Source organism: Mastomys coucha, unplaced genomic scaffold (genome assembly GCF_008632895.1).
Source record: "Mastomys coucha isolate ucsf_1 unplaced genomic scaffold, UCSF_Mcou_1 pScaffold5, whole genome shotgun sequence".
NCBI classification, from domain to species: Eukaryota; Metazoa; Chordata; class Mammalia; order Rodentia; family Muridae; genus Mastomys; species Mastomys coucha.
In genome coordinates, this window is record NW_022196911.1 from 113,849,569 (window position 1) to 113,872,166 (window position 22,598).

At 50.7% G+C, this 22,598-nt stretch overlaps 1 long non-coding RNA gene across 1 annotated transcript; it reads left to right on the forward strand.

The window, feature by feature from the left end:
* Positions 1–21,190: 21,190 nt before the first annotated feature.
* LOC116078514 lies at positions 21,191–22,208 on the forward strand. The gene is made up of 3 exons (XR_004113572.1): positions 21,191–21,591; positions 21,687–21,846; positions 22,013–22,208. It is a non-coding gene; the product is annotated as an uncharacterized LOC116078514 (long non-coding RNA).
* The last annotated feature ends 390 nt before the right edge of the window (positions 22,209–22,598 follow it).

Sequence of the window (22,598 nt, forward strand, 5' to 3'; positions counted from 1 at the left end):
AGGCGACCATACCCAATTCTGACTCTGGTGCCCTGATCAGCCGCTGTTAAAAATAGAACCCACTCGTTGCACAGATTCTCACATGACACCCACCAAGTGCCCATTAACTCATCAAAGTGGCGATTCCAAATTGATTATCTCGAGTGTAAGACATAATAACATGTTCATCATGGGAAGTAATTAGTGGTGGAGTGGGCCGGTGGCTTGCCGCTGCTGCCTGGTGCCTGCTCGCGACCCGCGACCGGCTGAGCTGAGCGGAGTGGCCAGTCATGTCATGTTCTGGGGACCAAGCCATGAGGGGGCCAGTCTTTGCTCCTCCCCCGCCGGCATCCTGCTGGGACCAGTAGGGTTTCGTGGAGCCTGCTCCGGTAAGGATGCGGATGCTGGGCGCTTCCCGACTGGCTGAGCTTGGGATGCGGGGCCCTGCACGGTTGCCTTGGAAACAGAGCGGCTCCACCGCATTCCGCTGACAGACGCTCCCCACGCACCCCTCCCCCGCGAGAAGGTCAAGTGCCTCAGGAAAGCCCTTCTTGGAGTTCCAAACTTAGGGTCAGATGCCACAGGGTCAGGGACCACAGGGATGGGAATTGCAGGGAGCAGGGACTGCAGGGATGAGGATTGCAGCGATGGAGACCATAAGGATGAGGACATCAGGGGTACGGTCTACAGGGATGGGCACTACAGGGGTAGCAAAGACAGGGATCACAGTGATGCAGAAGTGTCCGTTCACTTGGTGAGGCAGATGAAGATGATGCTGAAGGGGACCATCTCTGGAAAAATGGCTCCCAACGGTGCATGGAGCAGTCAGCTTGTCAATGGGGGCAGGGCCCTGGAAGCATCCTTCGGAGGGGGGCTTTGGTCTAGATCTGTGGCACTGCTCAGGCTGTTCACTTTGTCCTCTCCCCCTGCCCTTCTTGTCTTGGATCAGGAACCACTTGGGGGAGGCTGGTGTATGTGCAGGGGGTCCCCAGGTCCTCTCAAGCCTGGAGCGCTCATTTCCTGCGAGTTTTCGCAGGCGACTCTCCTGGGGGCACTGCGCCTGCGCCCCCGCCACGCCCCCAGGTCACATGGGCAGGTCTGCAGTGGGAGAGCACCCTCTTTGTTGGGAGCCTCCATCTCAGCGCCTTCAGATACCTCAAATGATCTTCCTGTTCTCATGAATCAGAAGAGACAAACCAAACCAACCAACCAAACGGGACAGAGGGAGAGAAAGTGGGATGGGGTGGGGGAAGGGAAGAGATTCTCTGCAAAGTTAAGATGGGTTACACTGTAGAAACTGGGGTGGCTTCATTCTGTGGCCAGGAACGTCCACTCTAAGAAGGTGACATTGAAATTCTGTGACTGAGATCCAGTGCTGTAAAGAAAAAGACCAAGAAACCTCCGGGCAGACTAGAGATAAGACCTCAAGGGTCAGCCACATTTGATACACCAAGGGACAGTTTACCTTGGTGCAAACCAAGCCTTCAAGCAAGCACGCTACTTACTGCCTGGCCCAGGTCCCCAGCCCATAACCTCATTTCTTTTCTAGTCGTTACTGCCCGTTTGTTCTTGACAAGGGTCACATAAGCACCTTGGCCCGTATTGTCCATACCTGATTACGAGGACTTGGTAACCTGACCTTCATCCTGTCTGCACTGGGCCTCTCTGATGTCTGCCACATGCCCCTTCTGGAAAATGGGTACGTGGCAGAGGCTGCCTCAGGGCTGTGGGACCCATGGAGACATCAGACCCCAGTGCTCAGTGCAGAGGTAAAGTGGAGCATGTACCAACGTTGCAGCCCCCCAGAAGGAAGGCAGATGTTTACCACAAGAGAACTGAAGCATGGCTCAGGCCCAGTAAGCCCCCATCCTGTCTGAGAAGGCCTTGTGTAGCCCTCCCGGACCCTGGGCCCTGCACCCAGCAGTCTCTCTGAGGACAGCCTACGGTGGCATTCTTCTGCACGCAGTGGTCTCTTTCTGTGGCAGAGAGGAAGCATTTCCCGTCCTAGGATTTAGTGCCTTTGGTGGTTTTATATTTACACCCGGTGGAGGACTGCACACCCCTCCCCCTGCTGCTCTCTCACAGTGCAGAGGGACCTGGAAATCTCCCTGAGAGGTGGAAGGGCAAGGACAGCTTTGATGAAACAACTTATCCCTCAGAGGATCCCGTGCGAGCTTTGTACACACACACATGCACACACACACATACACACACACATACACACACACATGCACACATACACACATGCACACACACATATGCACACACACACATGCACATACACATGCCAGTCTCCAGGGCTCTGGGTGTCCTGGGGGAAGCCTCAGATGGCTCTTGAAGAGGGAAGGGTTGCCCAATGGTGCAAGATGGGGGGCTCTACTTCTCTCTTGGTTTGGTCAGCAGCACCTTCTGTCTACCTGGAAGCTCTGAGGGATAGTGCACCCCAAGTTCAAATGGAGGCTCCAGTTCAAGCACAACCATGGGCAGCTTCACCCAGGCTCAGTACCCTACCCAGCACTTGGTGCTGTTATCTCAAGCCTGTGAGGCAGCTACTGCTATCCACCCATTTTACAGGTGGGGAAAATAAGACCAAGAGGGACTCCGCATCCAGTGCACACAGGGTAGGGCTGTCTTGACTCCAGGGTTCCTGTGCCCTGTACTATAGATAACTTCTTGCCTGGGAACCCAAGTTAGAATACTCAGCCATTTTTGCCAAGAACACCCTAAGCATTGTCTGCTGCCCCAGGCCGCAGATTCCTCAGGACAGCCCCATCTCCAAAGCCACATCAGAGCTGGCACAGTCACCTGGTCTCACTGAGAAGTGGTGGCTGGGTTCTATCACCTTCACCTCTAGGTGTCACCCTCAGCCCCGGGTGTGCCCAAGCCTTCCTCAGAGACAAAGGCTTGGGCTGCAAGGAGCAGCAGCAGTAGAGGTAAGAGCAGCGGGAGGTGGGGTCAAGACAGAGGGACACGGGGTACAGGGGAAGGGGAAGGAGGGGGTGAGAATGAGGTGAGGAAGGGAAAGGGGGAAAAAGCGAGGGAGAGGAAGGGGAGGAGAAGAGGAGGGATTCAAGTGTCAACCCCTTGTTATGCATTGCACACACCCTGCCTTTTAAACTCCTCTCATCCCCTGGGGAGGTTTCTGCTGTTCTCTCATTGACACATGAGGAAACTAAGGCTCTAAAGGGTTAAGTGGTCCCCTCAATGTCAAGGTAATTATGAGAGGTGGAGCGGGGGAGGGGCAGGAATCCACCCTGCCCTGCCCAGACTGGGCCTTCTCCACAGCCACACTGGCCAAAGATCCCTCTCCCAGACAGTGACTGCTTCAAAGGTCGCAGACAAATGTGCATGGGGTTCTAAGAGGGCAGGGGGCATCCCTAAAAGGTTCCGCAGGTCTCTAGATAGGAACTGGCTTTCTCATCTCGGAGTCCTGGGAGGAGCATGTGAGTGTATCAAGAACCGGTGGTGGCACACTCCTTTAATCCCAGCACTTGGAGGCAGAGGCAGGTGGAGTTCTGAGTTCGAGGCCAGCCTGGTCTACAGAGTGAGTTCCAGGACAGCCAGGGCTACACAGAGAAACCCTGTCTCATAAAACCAAACCAAAAAAAGAAAGAAAGAAAGAAAGAAAGAAAAAAGAAAAAGAAAGAAAGAAAAAGAAAAAAATGGAAGGAACGGAGGGTCAAGTGGAGCCCAGGTCCCTGTCCTTCCGGCTCCTCAGGTCTCTCACAAGTTCCCTTTGTGCTACTGTTGGTTCATGAGAAGCCTGTGGCTCCCCCAACTGTGGGCTGGTGAGGCACTTCATTAAGAGTCACCATATTCCACTCGTCCTCAGGGGCGAAGGGATCTAGGGTTCAGCTGTGAGGCATCTTTTTCCTCCTGTCTCTGCTGGCTGCAGCTTGGTCTCAAATGTCTCTTCCCTCCACTCCCTGAGCACTGTCTCCAGTTACAGGCTCTCCCATGAAAACAGGAGGCCCAGGGGAATGACATAGCAGCGGCTCTGGACAGTGACATCCTGGTCACCTTCCACCTCACCTCGTGGAGTCCAGAATAGTTTGGGTTCTACTTCCTCCACCTGCTGTCTGTGGAGAAGAGCCAACACTTGGATGACCCAGTTCTGGAGTTAAGGCTTGCAGGTATATCAAAGGTGCCTAGTAAATGTTTGTGATCCCTTGGTACATGATCCTAATAAATGCTCATGTACCCAGGCAGGGTATAGCTGGATCATAGGGTAATGCTACTGTTAGTTTTTGAGGACCTCCCCATCCTGGTTTCCATAGTGACTGCAGGTGCCAAGTTTACATTCCCACCAACAGAAAGTCAATACGGGGACGCCCATAAGTGTGTTTATTGCCTTCATTCACAAGAGCCAAGCTAATGAATTGGCCCAGATGCCCATCACCTGATGAATGGATAAAGATGAGGTTTAGACAGTGGAATTTTATTCAGCCATAAGAAGAGAGAAATTATGCCATTTGCAGGAAAGTAGATGAGACTAGAGACATTCTCATGATGAAGTAAGCCAGACTCAGAAAGACAAATGTATGTCCTCTCATGAGGGGAGTTTAGGTTTTGAAAATGTATGTGTGTGAGAGAGAGACAGAGACAGAGATAGACAGACAGACAGACAGACAGACAGAAGCAGAGACAGACAGTGCTCATGCATGCATATGCATGTGAATGTGTGTTTGTGTGTGTGAGAATGTTCATGTGTGCACAGATGTGTAAATATGTGAGAGTGTGCTCATACATGCACACACGTGTGAATGTGTGTATGTTTGTGTGTTCATGTATGTCCAGAGATGTGTGAATATGTGACAGTGTGCTTGTACATGCACACATGTGTGAATGTGTGTGTTCATGTGTGTGCACAAATGTGTGAATAAGTGAGTGTGCTCATACATACACACACGTGTGGATGTACATGTTTGTGTGTGTGCATATGTTGAAAACAGAAGAGGGATTATCTGACTGTTTGAAAAGAGGAAGGATACCAACAGGAGACAGGCGGGGACAAGAGAGGGTGACAGGGTGAAGCCGAGCTCTGTACCTAAAACACACATCTAAAGATACCATAACAAGCCCGCGGTTCCACGCAATGGACACACGCTAAGAAAAAGACAAAACATACTGTCTTCCACACAGATTTTTAAAAATTTCACTTCTGTTATCCATGTTCTTTTGGTAGCCAGGCTACTGTGAATTCCTAGCTGTGCCCCTGCAGGTGTGAGTCAATTTCCATAATTCTAGAAGATTCTAGGGTATCATAAGTCTTTTTCCACTTCCTCCAGTGGCCAAAAGCATGAGAATTCAGATCCAATAAGATATAAACACTCTGGGCTGGTGAGATGGCTCAGCGGGTAAGAGCACTGACTGCTCTTCCAAAAGTCCTGAGTTCGGATCCCAGCAACCACATGGTGGCTCACAACCACCCATAATGAGATCCAATGCCCTCTTCTGGTGCATCTGAAGACAGCTACAGTGAATTATGGCGGAACAAGTAGCGAGCCGACCAGCAGAGGTCCCTGAGTTCAATTCCCAGCAGCAACACACGTGATGGCTCACGGCCATCTGTACAGCTACAGTGTACTCGTACACATAAAATAAAAATAATAATAATAATAAAGAAATGAATAAAACTGTTCAAAAAAAATGAAAATAGAAGTAATTTAGAATAACATTATTTTAAAAAAAAGATATAAACATTCTAAACAGTGGGGTGGTCCACTGAACAGCACCCTGCATAGAGACAGAAAGACGGACTCGCTGGAGCTAAGGACGAGTTCCCCCACCATGCCCTCATCTCTCTCTGAAACCTCCTTCTATCTTTAGCTCCACTGTTAAGCAATATACAAGTGAAAGGACCTTGGGTGGGAGGAGGGAGGTAGAGGGAGGGCGCCCCTCCCCCGGAGACCTTGACCTTTATTCACAGAGAATTAAGCTGCTCTCCGACCTAGAAGCAGCCTGAAACATCTAGGCCCCATCAGTGTGTGAGCAGCAGCCTTGGGCTTGGGGACTCCGCAGGAGCAGTGGCTGTGGCGGGCCTGTGGTGGGCCAGAGGACAGAGATAGCATGGGATAAACAGGTGCATGCCTCCCTCCACCCCCTCGGATACCCTTCCCGACGTTCTTTATGGCCTCGCTCAGGTAGATCATTATTACCATAAATTTTCTTATCTCTGATGCTTTTCCAATTATGGGTAACAACAGGAAAGCCGCCGTTGGCTTCTGAAAGGTCACCAAGACGTAGAGCCATTTGGGACGGGGTGACGTGCGGCTGGCTGTGTAAATCTCTACAAGTTTTATGTACAAGTCAGGGCAGAAATGTAAGTGAGATTCGTAAAATCTATCTAGATTTACGGGGTCTCGGAGGGTGAACATTGCCTTTCGAGCTGTTGGTGTGGGATTTAACAGTCGTTCTTTCCCAGTGTTGGCACACAGCTCCTAGTGACACATCTGGACAGAGCCTCGGAGTGTCCTGAGGATGACAGTGGTAACTGGTGGTGACTGGATGTCTGGGAGACCCTGGCCCCTTGGGGACACCTAAGACACATGTCCCTCTGTGTAGCGTCCGGCTAGGTGACTGGGATCAGATGCATGGAACTTGATGGCCTGACTTCAAGCTTCCCTGTGTGGCTCTGAGTCCACTGACCTACACAGAGGGTCAGCCTCAGCTGGGGACTGAAGTTGAGTACTGGGAGGGAAGGTCTGGGTACCTGCGTTTCTAAGAAGTTCCTCAGGGGTAGCCCAGCAGGATGCTGCATACAAATCCCAGAATTTAGGGGGATGAAGACAGGAGGATTAATAGTTCAAGATCATTGTTGAATATATAGTGAGTTCAAGGCCAGCCTGGAATATATGAGACCCTGTGTCACAAAGAAAAGAAGGAAGGAAGGAAGGAAGGAAGGGAGGGAGGGAGGGAGGGAGGGAGGAGGAAGGAAGAACAAGCCTGGAGAGATGATTCATTGGGCCGGGTGGTGGTAGTGCACACCTTTAATCCCAGCACTTGGGAGGCAGAGGCAGGCAGATTTCTGAGTTCTAGGCCAGCCTGGTCTACAGAGTGAGTTCCAGGACAGCCAGGACTACACAGAGAAACCCTGTCTTGAAAAAAAAAAAAAGATGATTTATTGGTTAAGAATACTTGTTCTTGGGCTGGTGAGATGGCTCAGCGGGTAATAAGAGCACCGACTGCTCTTCCAAAGGTCGTGAGTTCAAATCCCAGCAACCACATGGTGGCTCACAACCACCCGTAATGAAATCTGATGCCCTCTTCTGGTGTATCTGAAGACAGCTACAGTGTACTCATTTATAATAATAATAATAAATAAATCTTTTTTAAAAAATTAAAAAAAAAAAGAATACTTGTTCTTGCAGAGGATGTGAGTTCAAGTTGTGGCTCACAAGTGTCCGTAACTCCAGTTCTCGGGGCTCTGGTACCTTCTTTTGGCATCCACAAAACCAAGCATATACCAGGGACACAGACATATTATGCAAACAAAACACTCATTTACACAAAATAAGTAAATTTTTAAAAATATTTATTTATTTATTAGTCATAGTGTTCTGCCTGCATGTGTGCCTGTAGCCAGTAGAGGGCACCAGACCTCATTTTAGATGGTTGTGACCCACCACGTGTTTGCTGGGAATTGAACTCAGGACCTCTGGAAGAGCAGTCAGTGCTCTTAACCACTGAGCCGTCTCTCCAGCCCCCCAAATAGGTAAAGCTTAATAACAAAACAAACAAAGAAACAAACGGATCAGGAGCAGGCCGAAGAGGGCCCTAGCCGATACTCCAGGGCCAGCAGTTTGAACCTGAGCTCCTGTGGAAAAGGTGGCTCTGAAGAGGTGGCCCAGCACCAGCAGACACTCTGGGGCTCACTTGGCAGAGGAGAGTGACTCCACAGAGTCACAGAGAGTCTTGTCGCAGAGAGACTCCCTTCTGGGAGAGAGCTGGTGTTACCCTCCAGGAACCCCTCTCCTCCCCCACCCAGACACGCACTAGAACGGGGAGGCCCTCACCGGCCTCTGGTGGCCTCTTTTGTTTGCCCCTGTCACTCTTTGTCCCCACCTGGGTTAGGTAGTGTTCTGCTGCTGCGATAAAACACCACGACCAAAAGCAACTTACGGAAGAAAGGGTTTATGTGGGCTTCCGGTTCCAGAGGGGATCGGTGTATGGCTGGAAACGTGGCAGTCGGCAGGAAGTCTCAAACGGAAGGGAGCAGGAAGCAGAGGGAAGGAACTGGAAATGGCATGAAGCCATCTGCTCTTAAAGCCTGCCTCGAGTGACACTTTCTTCAGCAAGGTGGCGCGCGCCTCCTAAACCTCCCGACCTACGGGCACCACCATCTAGGGACCAAGTGTGCAAACTCCTGAGCCTATGGGGGCACCTCATTCGATCACCACCATCCGCTCCCAGGCCCTGCATCACTCAGTTCGCGGCCTCCGTCCCTAGCTCGCTTCAGCTGCATTGAGTGCGATGCTCTCTGCCTTTGCTTTTAGTCTTGTGGTTGGTCTAGATGCTCTACGCAGCCCTGCAGATGGCACGCCTTCATCAGTTCCCTTGAGACGTAGGGTCTTCGTGGGGCACAGGGGACGCCTGCCCTGGTGAGATGGGGCTCTTCTGCTTCCCTTTCTTTTTTTTTCCTTTTTCTTTTTCTTTTCTTTTTTTCTTTTTTTTTTTTGGTTTTTCGAGACAGGGTTTCTCTGCCTTGGCTGTCCTGGAACTCACACTGTAGACCAGGCTGGCCTCGAACTCAGAAATCCGCCTGCCTCTGCCTCCCAAGTGCTGGGATTAAAGGCGTGCTCCACCATCACCCGGCCTGGTGCTTCCCTTTCATAGCCATGGCTGATCTCACTTCAGGGTCACGACCAGGCATCGCCTGCCTCTCAGCTGGGACTTACCTCTGGAGGCCTTATTTTCTCATCCCCACATTTGTTGCTTCCCTCTGTGCCGCACTGACCAGAACAAGGTTCCTTCTCTTTGTCCTCAGCAGCTCTGTCATGCAGGTGTTGTAGGTGGCCCTGTCCTGTAGGGCTGGGGTCCATGTCGGCCTTTCCTCGGGGGCTTCTCATCCAGCCCTTCCCGGCTTTCCCTCTAGAGACGTTACAAGGAAGGTTCAGGGCTGGGGCTGTAGCTCAGTTTGGTAGAGTCTTTCCTAGCATGTGCAAAGTCCTGGGTTCAGCCTGGCATCACGTGAACGGGGCATGGTGACACAGGCCCGTCGTCCCAGCAAGGTCATTTTTGGCTCCAGTTTGAGGCCGACCTGGGCTACACGAGACCTTGTCTCTAAATGTAAAGAGAACAGAGAAAGTTCAGGACGCATTTGCTGATGCCAGGCCTTCTCCCATGGGTAACCCTGCCTGCCAACTTGGTACAAGCTATAAATTTTGTGCCTGTTCAGTATTCTTGAACCCCAAAAGACCACCAAGGAGCCGATTCTGATGCAATCACACTAGGGTCTTTTATTCACAAGCTTGAGCCTGGGCCACAACATCGTCACTGATGAAGCAGGATGGGAGGGTGAAGCTCCAGGATCTCAGGGGGCAAGGTCTTATGGGAAATGGTAAGCAAGGGTTCTAGACATATCCGAACGGGAGGCCATTGCGGAGGGGTTTTGTAGCCTTTAACATAATTGGCTGGTGCTAGGAGCCAAACCATAAACTTAACCTCTGCTTTCCTCCTGATTGGCGGTTGTTAAGGAAGTGAAGTGCCAGGGGCGGGCTTGTAACCTGGAGGTGCAGGTTTAGAGTAACCTGGAAACCGGTGCTAGGTGCCGGCTTGTTATTTAACTCGAGTTCCTTAGTGAACCTTGGTCAGGTTCTCTGAGATGGAGTCTGAACCAAAGATCTGGTCTCTCAGAAACAGTTGGGAAACAAAACTCTGGGCATGACTGTGAGGAAGTTTCTAGATTGGCTTAATCGAAGTCAGGAGACCTCCTCCCTCCCGCTTCCCTCCCCTCAACCCCACTCCCCACCCCCGCTCCAAACACGGGTGACAGCATCCCATGGGCTAGAGACTAGAACTGCATAAAAAGAGGATGAGGGTTGGAGAGATAGTTTAGCGGGTAAGAATATCTTCCAGAGGACCTGAGTTCAATTCCCAGCAAGTACATGGTGGCTCATAACCCTCTGTAATGGGATCCGATGCCCTCTTCTGGTGTGTCTGAGGGCAGCTATAGTGGACTCATATACTTTAAATACACAAATAATTCTTTTTTTTTTAAAGATGTATTTATTTCACGTATGTGACTACACTGTCGCTATCTTCAGACACACCAAAAGAGGGCATCAGATCCCATTACAGCTGGTTGTGAGCCACCATGTGGTTGCTGGGATTTGAACTCAGGACCTCCGGAAGAGCAGTCAGTGCTCTTAACCACTGAGCCATCTCTCCAGCCCAAATAAATGATTCTTAAAAAGGAGAAAGTGAGCCCAGTGCCAATGTTCATCCTTCTCTGCTTCCTGGCTTCAGCAGCGATGTGAGATGTGCTGCGCAGCTGCCTCGAGCGCCTGTCTCCGCTGTGACTTCCCTACTGTGACTTAACAGGCCTGGAGCCTCCGAGTGTGAGCAAAGCAAGCCTCTCCCTCATCTGGTGTCATCACAGCACCAGATGTATCTGCTGTGGTCTGCTGAGATGAAATCAGAAAGCACAGCGAAGCAGCTAATACCTAGCACATAAACAAACAAAGAAACAAAGAATCTATCTCACCCCAGGGGGGACAGCCTTCCCCTCCCCTTGGCACTCACCATAGCCCCGGAAGTGCAGTGAGCGCCTCTGATTCCCCATACCCCGGGCGCCAATGCTCACCCCTCCTGGAGGCAGCATCACAGGGCATCTTAGGACAGCATTTACACTGCTCAAGGAAGTGTGGCAGGGACAGACGCGCCAAGAGAGCACAGAGCCCGGGGCTGCAGCACTGCAGCATGAGGGGATTCTGTTTTATCAGAGAAATGTGCTGCTCTCTGTTTTCATAAACAGCTCAGTGCAGGGAGGTAGTTGGGCATCCATTGTACCAACCATGCCAGCTTCCTTCTCTGGGGCCACGATCCCTCACCTCTATTCTGACACAGGCTCTCGTGGAGGCGTGTCTGTTTTACCCCCACTGGAGATGGGCAGAGGGGACCCCTGTCCTGTCCCTCCTTTTCAGGACAAAGGCACAGAGGCCGGCCTGAGGTTCAGGGAGCTACTAGGAGTAGTAGATGCTCTGCACCTTGGAGACTGACATAGAAGAAGCAGTCTCTGGCTTGAGATGACATGGAAGAAGAGGGGGCAGAGGCTTGGTGTCATTTCTCAGCAGTATTTCGCTCCACATATGGTCCCATAGATTCTGGGGCCTGAGTGTTGAAGCATTATGAGGTGAAGGTTTCCAGAGACAGAGGAAATAATTGTGAATTTTTTATCCTACAGACCTGCACTGTCTGCAAAATGTTAGGTCTAGTTCTGCTTTGTTCCGGATGAGAGCAGGGGTCACAAACCTCTTTGCCATGGGAAGAAAATGAGGCTGTCCCCTCTCTGCTGTGTGGGTTTTTTTTTTCTTTTTCTTTTTCTTTTCTTTTTTTTTTTTTTTTTTGGTGTTTTGTGTTGAGACAGGGTTTTGCTATGCAGCTCACACTAGACTGGTATTCACCAATAGCCCAAACTGGCCTCAAACTCACAGCCATCCTCCTGTCTCCCGTCCCCAGTGTTGTGTTGCCGGTGTACCCCATGGAGCCCTGTCCTTTCACACAGGAGGGGTGAGGTGCCTCTGGGTCCCTCTTCTCTAACTGTCCTGGAACAGCAGCAGAATTGATGCTGAGTGTGTCTGCAAACCCTTCTGTCCTTGGTGCCCATCCCTTCTTGCGATTAGCAGAGTGGAGGAAAAGCTGGAACTTTCCAAAGATCATGAAGGGCACACCCCGAGTAGGACTGTGGGACTTAGGACCCTCTTCCTCCTGTGCTTCTGGCCATGAGACAAGCGGTTTCTTCTACCTCAGGCTTCCACCATTCTCCCTGGCATCCCCAACAGAGGCCTAAAAGCCATGAGCCTACCTCATCAGGACATTCTGTGACCCACTGACCTCCACAAGGCTCAAGTCCACAGTGATGACACCCTGGGGACCAAACCGTCCGCCTCTTTGGGACACAGTGCCCAAACTCTAGCAGTTTCCTTTTATGGGCATGAAGAAGGTTTAGAGGGCTGGGAGGGTAGTTTTGTGGTAGAAGGCTTGCCTTGTGTAGCAAAGGCCCTGTGCTCTCTCTTCAGCATCAAGAAAAGAAAGATCCAGAATAAGATAGAGATACTGGCTTCCCAACATTGTGATGGAGCTAAATGACATTGAACTGCAGTTTTCAATGTTGTTGTTTGTTTGTTTTATTTTTGGTTGTGTTGTTTGTTTGTTTGGCAAGGTCTTGCTGTGTACTCTTGGCTGACCTGGAACTCTTGGAAACCTGCCTGCCTCTGCCTCCCGAGTGCACCACCATGCCTGGCTGAAATGGTCGTTTTTAACGCAGGGCTATCTTTACCTCTATATAGACATATGTGTGTATCTAAAACTCCATAGGACCCGGGGAAGGGCTCTGAGAGGGAGAATTGGGGTGAAGGATAAAGAAAGGTGGCTTTCTCTTCTTTCGTTCTGTAGCTTGGCAGTAGAGGTTGGGGAACCATCCCCCACCCTCACCCTACTCCTCATCAGTCTCCTTGGGTGTGTCTGAACCGCCCAAACACCAGGCCTCCCCGGCTTCCCCTCCAACACCCATTGTCATCCAAAGGTCCAGGTCCTTTCACACAGAGGCAATGCTATTCTTGTTATAAATACAGCTGAGCCGGCAGCCGGATCATAGGACACTCCAGGAGGCCTTGTACAGTGGAGGTTCTGGGGCCTCACCGCTGCCTGGCCTCCCCTCTGTGACCCAGCTGGCTTTGTCTGGCCGCCCAGGGACAGCTTCTTAGTTAGCTTTGTGTGTGGCCTAAGGAGGCTGCCTGTGTGCTAGGATCCGCCTTGCATCTTCTCAGACTCTTCCCCACCTGGTGCCTTCCGCAACTCACCGCAGAGCTCCCTGGCTGGCTTAATTCCACTGTGGACTGGTCCTGAAGCCTCAGCTACTGCATCCTGCCCTTATCTGGAATTTGTATTACCCACGGCCTAGGAGGTAGTGCTGACCAAACCTGCCACCCTGATTTACCTGGGGCTCAGCAGTCCCAGCCCACATTGTCCCTGGCTTCACTACCAGCCACCACCAATTTACCTGGTCCTCTGCCCACCAGAGTCAGAGAGCAGCCACAGATAGACCTTCCAGTTGTAGAACTTAGCCAGGCAGAGGGACACCAGGGTATTCCCAGGGCCTGGTGAGGTAAGCTGATCTCTCTGTATGGATTCTGTGCTGCAAGGGGGTGGGAGGGGTAAGGGTGGGGGACAGGTGGAGGTGGCTGGTTAGTTCAGCAGGCTCCTGCAGGAACTAAAATTGCCCTTGACCCTCCCTCCTGTCCTTGTCCAGGAGCCCCCCAGAGGCCTGCAGCCTGGACTCTTTCCTCCTGTGGACCAGATCCTTCCTCCCATCATGCAAGACCTCTGCTTTATTTAGGGATAAACCAAACCTCTGGTCTGGCCTGAACCCAGGAACAGAGAAGTAGTTTTATGAAGGAGTTTTCAAGCCAAGGAAACAAACTGTCTTTAATTCAGAGAAATCTCCCTGGACATAGTGGCTCTCTCGAGGGCCCCATGATTAACACCACCCCCCCCCCCCCCCCCCCCCCCCCCACCCCCCGCTGGAGGATCCTGGCTGGGTGTGTGGAGCCTGCCCCAACCCCCAACCGTAGCCATGGGACCCCCCCTCCCGCCTTCCCCCAGTAATCCTCCTGAAGAGAGGATAATTAATTCAAACAGACCCTCATCCATCCCAGGCTGGGCCCTTTGACAAGGCAGAGGCGGGAGGCAAGAGCAGAGCGCTGCTCAGGAGTCTGGCAAGCTAATCCAGGGCTCAGGGCGAGCTTGTTCCGGCCCTAATGAGACTCCCGGGCATCAGCCAGGCCTGCTTTGTCTCTGGTGGATGGGGAAGAGGGCGAGACCAACTTTATTTCCGAATCTGGATTGACTCACAGAAGTAGCATCGCACTTGAAGGGCACCCCATCTATCTGTGGCCCTCGCTGCATGAAATTGTATTGGCTCGCCACTTGCTATCTGGCTGGGCGCAGCTGGGCCGTAAGTCATCGGCGATAACGTTCTTTATTATGCCGCCGTGTTTATGAACTGTGCCTGCAAGGGAGATGATAGAAATATGCAGCCGTATGCAAAGGCGGACGGGAGGGGGAGGGGAGCATATGCTAGTTGCTAGGGCAACCATGGGGCTATTTTGGGCATCGGGGTTTTTTCTCTCTTTCACTCCTGGTGATAAAAACCATTTCCTGGGCTGGCTGGCCTCCCCCACCCCGCCTTTTCTGAATTGAATATTTAGGAAAGGAGTGGCTTAATTTCTTAATTAAACATTATGCTATTCCCCCTCCCTTGCCTCCTTTCAAAATGGACGGCGAAATAGAAGGGTGTTGATACGTGTTCTTGAGTAGAAGGGGAGCCAGCGTCCTGATGGAGAGGTGTGAATAATTCACTAATCTTTGCTGATCCCCGCCGCCTCCCCCTCCACATCCCCTTTTCCCGCCACCGACTTAACTGTGATAAACTCCCCCACTTCTAGACCTCAGCGTATTCGCAGACGCTCCAGGTGTTTGTAAGCAAGAGAAATGCTGATGAACTCAGGAAGGGGGGGAGGCGCCCGGAAGGGTACCGCATCCCTGGGCACCCGCATCCCTGACAAACAAAAGCCAGGACGATGAAGGGAACCCACCCTGCTCCTTCTCCTCCACCCTTGACACAGATATCCCTGGTGGGGGGGGGGGGCGGGAATCTGAGCTGTTTACTTTAATCTGGTCAGCTCTGTGCCCAGCTCCAGTGGCGGGTGAGGCTGGTGGCCTTCTGGTTCTGGGCCTATGTCTTCTCCCATAGTAAAAGCAGGATACCCAACTGGCTTAGTGGCAGTGCAATATCAGGTGCCTGCTACACTGTGGGTCAGAAGCTGGAGCTGGGTTTGGGCCATGTCAGTGAGGTGCCTGAGGGATGATGATGCCCCTGCCCATGTAGGGATCACAGGGCATCTTGCTACCCGGTGCTGTTACATCTTTGCCTTATAGTTGTGGGTGCGCAGGAAGTTAGCACAGCTGGGGATGCAGCCTGAGAAGGCTCCTCCCAGCCCCTTCACATCCTCTGCCTGCTACCCACCAGCCTGCCCCTGGCGTGTACTGAGTGGGGAGGCAAAGGAAGCCCAGAGGGTGTTGGGGTGCTCAGTAGCAGGATGGCCCATGCGTCCTTTTCCTTTCTGGTGTTCAGTTTTCCCTATTCTGTTTACGCTGCCTAGACACTTCATCTGGGACAGATAAGTTGTTGGGTGTCCCAAGGGTAGGGACAATCAGACAAGCGCCCCCTTGTCCACTGAGCTCTGATGTCAGGTCTAACACATTCACCTGGATTTAGAAGCATCTTACAGGGTCCAATGGGTTCTGGAAGATTCCCTAGGTATTATAGTGAGTTGAGCAGATTCTACCTGACTGGTGTGGTGCGCACTTGCTGTGTGGTGGGAACGGACCTGTGCCATCAGAGCGTCCTCCGCCTTTAAAGATTTACCTGCTGTATGTGTGGGTGTTCTGCTTGCCCATTTGTATGCCTATGCACCACATGCATGCCTGGTTCCAGGGAGGTGCGAAGAGGACACCAGGCTCCTTGGAACTGGAGTTACAAACCGTTGTCAGTCACCTGAGATGGTTGCTGGGAACTTAACCAGCTCCTCGGGAAGAGCAGACAGTGCTCTTAACCACCAAGTCATCTCTCCAGCCCTATGCTTGTTTTTAAAGCAAATGTTTAATTGCATGTTATCCAAGGACTATCTATGTGTATAGAGGAGGAAAAAAACCCAGAAACTGTAGCAAAGCATAGAAGGGGCAAACACATAATCCGGGCTTTTTTTTTCCCTGCCTGGGAGTGAAAGATGGTCTCTTTTCTGCCTTTTTAGTCTTGTTTATTTTTACAAACTTGAAATCACATTGTATCTTGTCCCACCCCCCACATTGGAATTCTGTTCCTTAAAGGTTTCCCAATATATATGTCTATTTCCCTTAGTGGCTGTGTGCGATTTTACAGTGTGGCTGCATCCCAGCGAAGCATTTTGCATGTGAATAAATTATTTTCCATGTCTTTCTCAGGCTGTGCAAGTGGCAGCTTGTGATTTTGATACCAACGGAAGCCCTGCACTTGGAGCCAGGCAGGCAGGGGTGAGCTCCTTTGTCTTTGATTGCCTAGCACTGGAGCCAAGGCTGGGATGAGGAGAAATTGGTCAGTCAGCAAGCAGAGACTGAAGTTAGCTTCTGCGGTGGCATTCAGGGATAACAGAACAAACGCTCCACGCGCCTGCCCTAGGACAGCTGGCAGCACTTGGCATCTTGGGCCGTGAGGGGGTGGAGCTAGAGTGAAGCTTCCTGGAATTAACTGAGCTGGGCTGGGCTTGGGTTCTGACCACCCAAGCCAGTGGAGGCTGCTCTGAGAGCTGCCCTTTGCTTTAGGGGACCTGCAGGCAGTGTTCTTCCTGGTGCCTTGGAGAGAAGCAGGGCCTGTCTGGAGTCCCAGGACCGTATTTCTTTCCCTCTAAATTGGGTCCACACACTTGCGCAATATAAAGAATGCCATAACATCACCCGGTGGCTCCGATGACGGGTGCACCAGTTCATTTTCCTTTGCTGACTACCCTGTCTTTTTCTTTTCTTTTTGGTTTTTCAAGACAAAGTATAGCCCTGGCTGTATAGCCCTGGTTGTCCTGGAACTCACTCTGTAGACCGGGCTGGCCTCGAACTCAGAAATCTGCCTGCCTCTGCCTTCCAAGTGCTGGGATTAAGGGCGTGGGCCACCACCTTTTCTTTTTGAGACAGGATTTCTCTGTGTAGCCCTGGAACTCACTCTGTAGACCGGGCTGGCCTCGAACTCAGAAATCTGCCTGTCTCTGCTTCCCAAGTGCTGGGATTAAAGGCGTGCACCACCACTGCCCTGCCCCCTTTCTTCTTTTGTAAAAATTTTGTTTTTTGTTTGTTTGCTTTTTGTTTTTTAGAATTTATTTATTTATGTATGTATGTGAGTACACTGTAGCTGTCTTCAGACACACCAGAAGAGGGCATCAGATCCCATTACAGATGGTTGTGAGCCACCATGTGGTTGCTGGGAATTGAACTCAGGACCTCTGGAAAAGCAGTCTTAACTGCTAAGCCATCTCTTCAGTCCCAAGATTTTATTTTTTATGTTTTATTTATGTGTGTGTGTGTGTGTGTGTGTGTGTACATGCATGTAGCTTTCCACAGAGACGAGAAGAGAGTGTCTGATTCCCTGGCACTGGAGTTCTAGGTGGTTGTGAGTCACCCAATGTGGATGCTGGGAACCCGACGTGGGTCCTCTGCAGGTGCAGTTAACTGCTGAGCCCTTCACTCAAATCTTGACGGAGGCCAGCTTTGGTCCAGATGGAACCTCTGCCCTCAAGAGAGAACTGGGAGACTCCATCCCCACAAAAGTCTCTTGCTCTGTGTCCTGACCCCTCTCCCAGGGACGTGTGTTGGTATTCCCAAGGGAGAGACTTCATAAGAGCCAGGCCTAAGGCAGTGGAAAGGGGACAGTGTGGTCACGGCCCTGATACAAAGCGGCTCTGCCAGTGAGGTGCTTTCCTTCATGAATCCCTGTGTCTTACTTCTGGCTGCAGGGGACTTAACTGAGAAGGGAAAGAAGTGCTAAACCCCACCGCTCCCATCGAGCACCAGTAACCTCAGCCCTTGGAAGCAAGAGGCAGGAAGATCTGAAGTTTAAGGTCAGTCTTGGATATTTTTGGAGTTCTAGAGTAGGCTGGGCCACATACCCTGTATAAAAAAACAAGGAAGCCAAGGGGCAGTGGTGGCGCACGCCTTTAGTCCCAGCACTTGGGAGGCAGAGGCAGGTGGATTTCTGAGTTCGAGGCCAGCCTGGTCTACAGAGTGAGTTCCAGGACAGCAAGGGCTACACAGAGAAACCCTGCCTTGAAAAAAAAAAAAAAAAAAAGCAAACAAAGAAACAAATAAAATTTTAAAAAGGCAGGCAGACAAAATGGCCAGCTCATAGCATAGAAATGAATGAATGGTATCTTAGGGTTACTATTGCTTCGATGAAACACCATGACCAAAGAAATGTGGGAGGAAAGGGTTTATTCAGCTTACACTTCCACATTGTTGCTCTTCACCAAAGGAAGTCAGGGCAGGAACCTGGAGGCAGGAGCTGATGGAGAGGCCATGGAGCGTGCTGCTTACTGGCTTGCTCACATGGCTGGCTTAGCCTGCCTTCTTATAGAACCTAGGAACGCCAGCTTAGGTATGGCTCCGTCCACAATAGGCTGGGCCCTCCCCATCAATCACTAATTAAGAAAATGCCCTGCAGCTGGATCTTGCAGAGGCATTTTCTCAATTGAGGCTCCCTCCTTTCAGATAACTCTAGCTCATGTCAAGTTGACAGAAGACCAGCCAGGACAAACAGAGTAGAGAGGGATCCCTTGAACTGAAGCAAAAATGTCCTCTAGGCAGGCCGACTGCACACACTGACTGGTAGCTACAGACCAGTCCCTTCAGCAGACAAACACCAGGCACAAGCCAGCAGCTGTAGTTCAATTCTGAAGGAACTTAGGCTCATCAGCCGGCCTGAGGTGAGGCTCTGGAGGAACATCACAGCAGGTCTTGGGTGAGCTTCTCTCCGTGGCAGTGTAGCTGAAGAATAGCAGGGCAGAGCAAACCAAATCAGTGCTCAGTGCTGTCCGGTCACATTTACACTCCTTCATCAAGTGTCCTTTCACGTGTCTGCTTTGGCAAGACATCCTTTCACCTGTGTGCCGCAGCAAAACATCATCCGACATAACTAACTTTTCAAAGAAACTAGAAGTTTCCACTTCAGGAGACTCGTATCAAAGCAAAAAATAGGGTCTGAAGCTCACTCACGTCTTGTGTCCGCTGGAACATGCCTACAACTAAACGAAGTTTCCAAGATTCATTACAGAGTGAGAAAAACAAGCGCAGAAACTGTGAACATGGCAAAACTCTAAGTGCATAAAAAATAAGGAAGCAGAAGATGCATCCATCATCTGCGGGTGAACGTGTCCGTGGGGGCATCAGGAGCCTCTCAAGGGCCATTTCTGAAGGAGAGGCAGGAGAATTAGACAGATCTCTGACGGCCTTGGGCTGGCTCCCCAATATACCTGCCCTCATCCTGATGGCTCTGTTGGGCTTTAACCCTTCTGTTAAAACCACAGAGAGCCCTTCAGACTCATCACCGGGACAGATAGATACTTCAATGTCTGACATAGTACCTAACAAGAAGGAACTTGAAGAAGGGAACATTTATTTCAGCTCACAACTCCAATGGATACGGTCCATCAGGGTGAGGAAGTTAAGCTGGTGGAGTGTGAGGTGGCTGGTGACACGGTATCCATCCGTCCTTGGCAGGAAGAAGAGACAGATGAAGGCTGGTGCCCTTTCTCCTTTCATTCAGTCCAGGACCACACCCCTTGGCATGGTAGCACCTACACCCAGGGTGAGCCAGCCTCCCATGTCAGTTAAGCCAGTCTAGAAACTCCCTCACAGATATGCCCAGAGGGTTTATTCCCAGTGACCCTATATCCTGCCAGGCTGACAATTTATGTTGATCATAGCATAGGGCAAAGTACTGCCTTATTTAAGCAATATTTAGGGGTTCAGATGCTGTACTCTCATGGAACAAGTGTCCCCGGTGTGTGTCCTTTCTCCAGTCACATCCAACTGTGGTGTGAGAGAAGTGGGGGGTGGAGAGAGGAATGGACACAGATCAGTGTAATAAAGGGAGAGAAAGAGAGAGACAGAGAGATACAAAGAAACACAGAAAGACACACTGTTGATAAAGAAGACAGCGAGGCAGAGAAACAGAGAGAGAAAGACACAGGTTGATGGTAGAGAAGAGAGAAACAAAAAGAAAGACACATTGTGGATGATAGAGAAGACAGATACAGAGAAACAGAGAGAGAAAGACACACTGTCAATTGTAGGCAGCTGCTTGGACGATCGCATCCAAGATGGCGTCCAAGATGGCGGCAGCGATAGACGGTTCCACTGCGCATGTGCCCCTCCCCGAGCGGGTGTATGCTAATGAGGATTTGCAGGGGAACCAATCCAGGAGGACTTGAGAGCTCGGGGCTCTGGTATATAAGCAGCGTTCGCAGAGCAGCCAGGGCCCTTACACAGAAGTAAGAAGAGCTGTAACATCTAGAAGCAAGAAGAGCTGTAACCAGAAAGGAATTCCTGAGTAAACCACGTGAGAAGGAGCCTCAGTGTTCTGTCGTCATTGCTGCTGGTCAGCAAAGTGCGGAACAGTCAATGATAGAGAAGACAGATACAGAGAAACAGAGAGAGAAAGACACAGGGTTGATGATAGAGAAGACAGATACAGAGAAAGACACACTGTCAATGGTAAAGAAGACAGAGATTCAGAGAAATAGAGAAAGAAAGACACAGGGTTGATGATAGAGAAGACAGAGAGAGAAAGAGGAGGCAGAGGTAGAAAGTAGGTAGGCAGAAAGGGAGAGAGAGGACCGAACAGGGCAATGCTGTTCCTCTCACAGAAAACACAACCCAACTAAGCTATGGTTGTTTGAATAAGAATGGCCCCCAAAGGTGCACATGTTTGCACATCAGTCCCCAGTTGGTAGCTATTTGGGGAGGATTAAGAGGTGAGGTCTTAGCTGGCTGTGGTGGAGCCTTTAATCCCAGCACTTGGGAGGCAGAGGCAGGCGGATTTCCTGAGTTCAAGGCCAGCCTGGTCTACAGAGTGAGTTCCAGGACAGCCAGGGCTATCAGGGCTATACAGAGAAACCCTATCTCGAAAAACCAAAAAAAAAAAAAAAAAAAAAAAAAAAAAAAAAAAAAAAAAAAAAAAAAAAAAAAAAAAGAGGTGAGGTCTTGCTGTTGGACGTGTGTCACCAGGGATGGAGTCTTAAGAACTTTGGACCATTCTAGTGTGTGTTGTCTTTGCGTCTTGATGGAGGTGTGAGTCCTCAAGCTCCCGCTTCAGCTGCTATCTGCTGTTGGAGAGCTGACCTAATAATCGTTACGGACCCGAACTCTCTGGAACCCTAAGCCCCAAATACAACTTTCCATCTGTCTCTAGGTTGTCTCAGTGTTTTATCACGGCTATAGCCTCTGAAGTGAGCACTGGAGTCACTGGGAATCTAGCAGACTGGTGGCCAGGGGCTGCTACCTCACCAGGCAGGGAGGTTGGAGGTGGGTGGAGGGGTAGAGAGGCAGGGGAGTCTCCAGTCTGAGGCTACCACATGAGGCAAGGACTTCCCTGGACCTGGAGGAGGACCGGATTCGGAGGCCAGGATGCCATAGTGGGGGTAAGACTTATGCCTGGGCCATCCTGGTTCTGTAAAGAGATTTTTTTCCCCCTGTGCCAAGCATGGTCAACCTTTTGACATGGCCAAGACATACAAAGTTCACGCTGAGAGCTGTGCAATGGAGTTACAAAAAATTTTTTTTATTTCAAAAACTATCTTTCTTATACTTTAGGTAAGTTCACAATTTTGTGTTGTGCTGCATGCAGGCACAGGCCACAGACTGGATATGCGTTCTGCTTCTAGAAACTTCCATTTTCCTCCAAGCAGAGTTCTGACCTGAGCTGCTGACCCAGAAGACGAAATGAGAAGATGGATAGACTGGAAAGTTCATTCTGGCTTAATCCAGGTGGAATTTCATCAGAGCTCCTGGAGAGTTTGACAGCAGCGTGCCCGGGAGGGAGCTGGGGCAGGAGAGGCGCTTCCCCATGTGGGCGGTCCCTGAAGGGTGGAGGAGGGGCGGGGAGAGGACGGCTGCTGCTGCGGCTGCTGCGGCTGGTGTGGCTGATGCTCGGCTTCCTGGGGCTTCCTGGGACCTAGCCGCAGGATGAAGGGCAGGATCCTGTCTTCATTTGTGCTTTCAGACTCTTCCCCAGGAAGTGATTAGCCAGGCAGACCTGTTGTCCTATGGAGGGCACCGTTACCCGGCGGATGTAATTACCCATTCGCTCTGTTGTTAGCTGGGGTAGGAGACTGAGGCTCTCGCCCTGCCTGCTCCTGCATTTCAAAGCTTACTCACACGCCCGAATCCCTGATATTAAAGCACAATGAGACTTTTTTGAATTCAATTAAGCATTTGCCTACTGTGACTCTTTATTCGTCGCAAATTGTCTCAGTAAATAATCTTCATCAAAAGTCAGAACCAATCCCCATTAGTTGTTTAGATTAATTAATGGGTCCCCCCGGAGCCACCCAAATGAATTCAATTTGAACGTCAACAACTTGCGGTGGAGTTTCCCAGGCTGGCATTAAGACAATATCAAACCTGCAATAAGTCACATTTAAAATGTTAATTCAGGGAAGCTTTCCATTTACAGTATTTAATTAAATCTTTAAATAAACGGCGCGGGCTGACGACCAGATGGTTCTGCATTTTCATTGTGGAGCGGAGCCTCGAAGTCATCGAGGGAAGTATATTGGAGGCGCAGCATAGATAAGCAGGATATATGGAGCAATAAAATC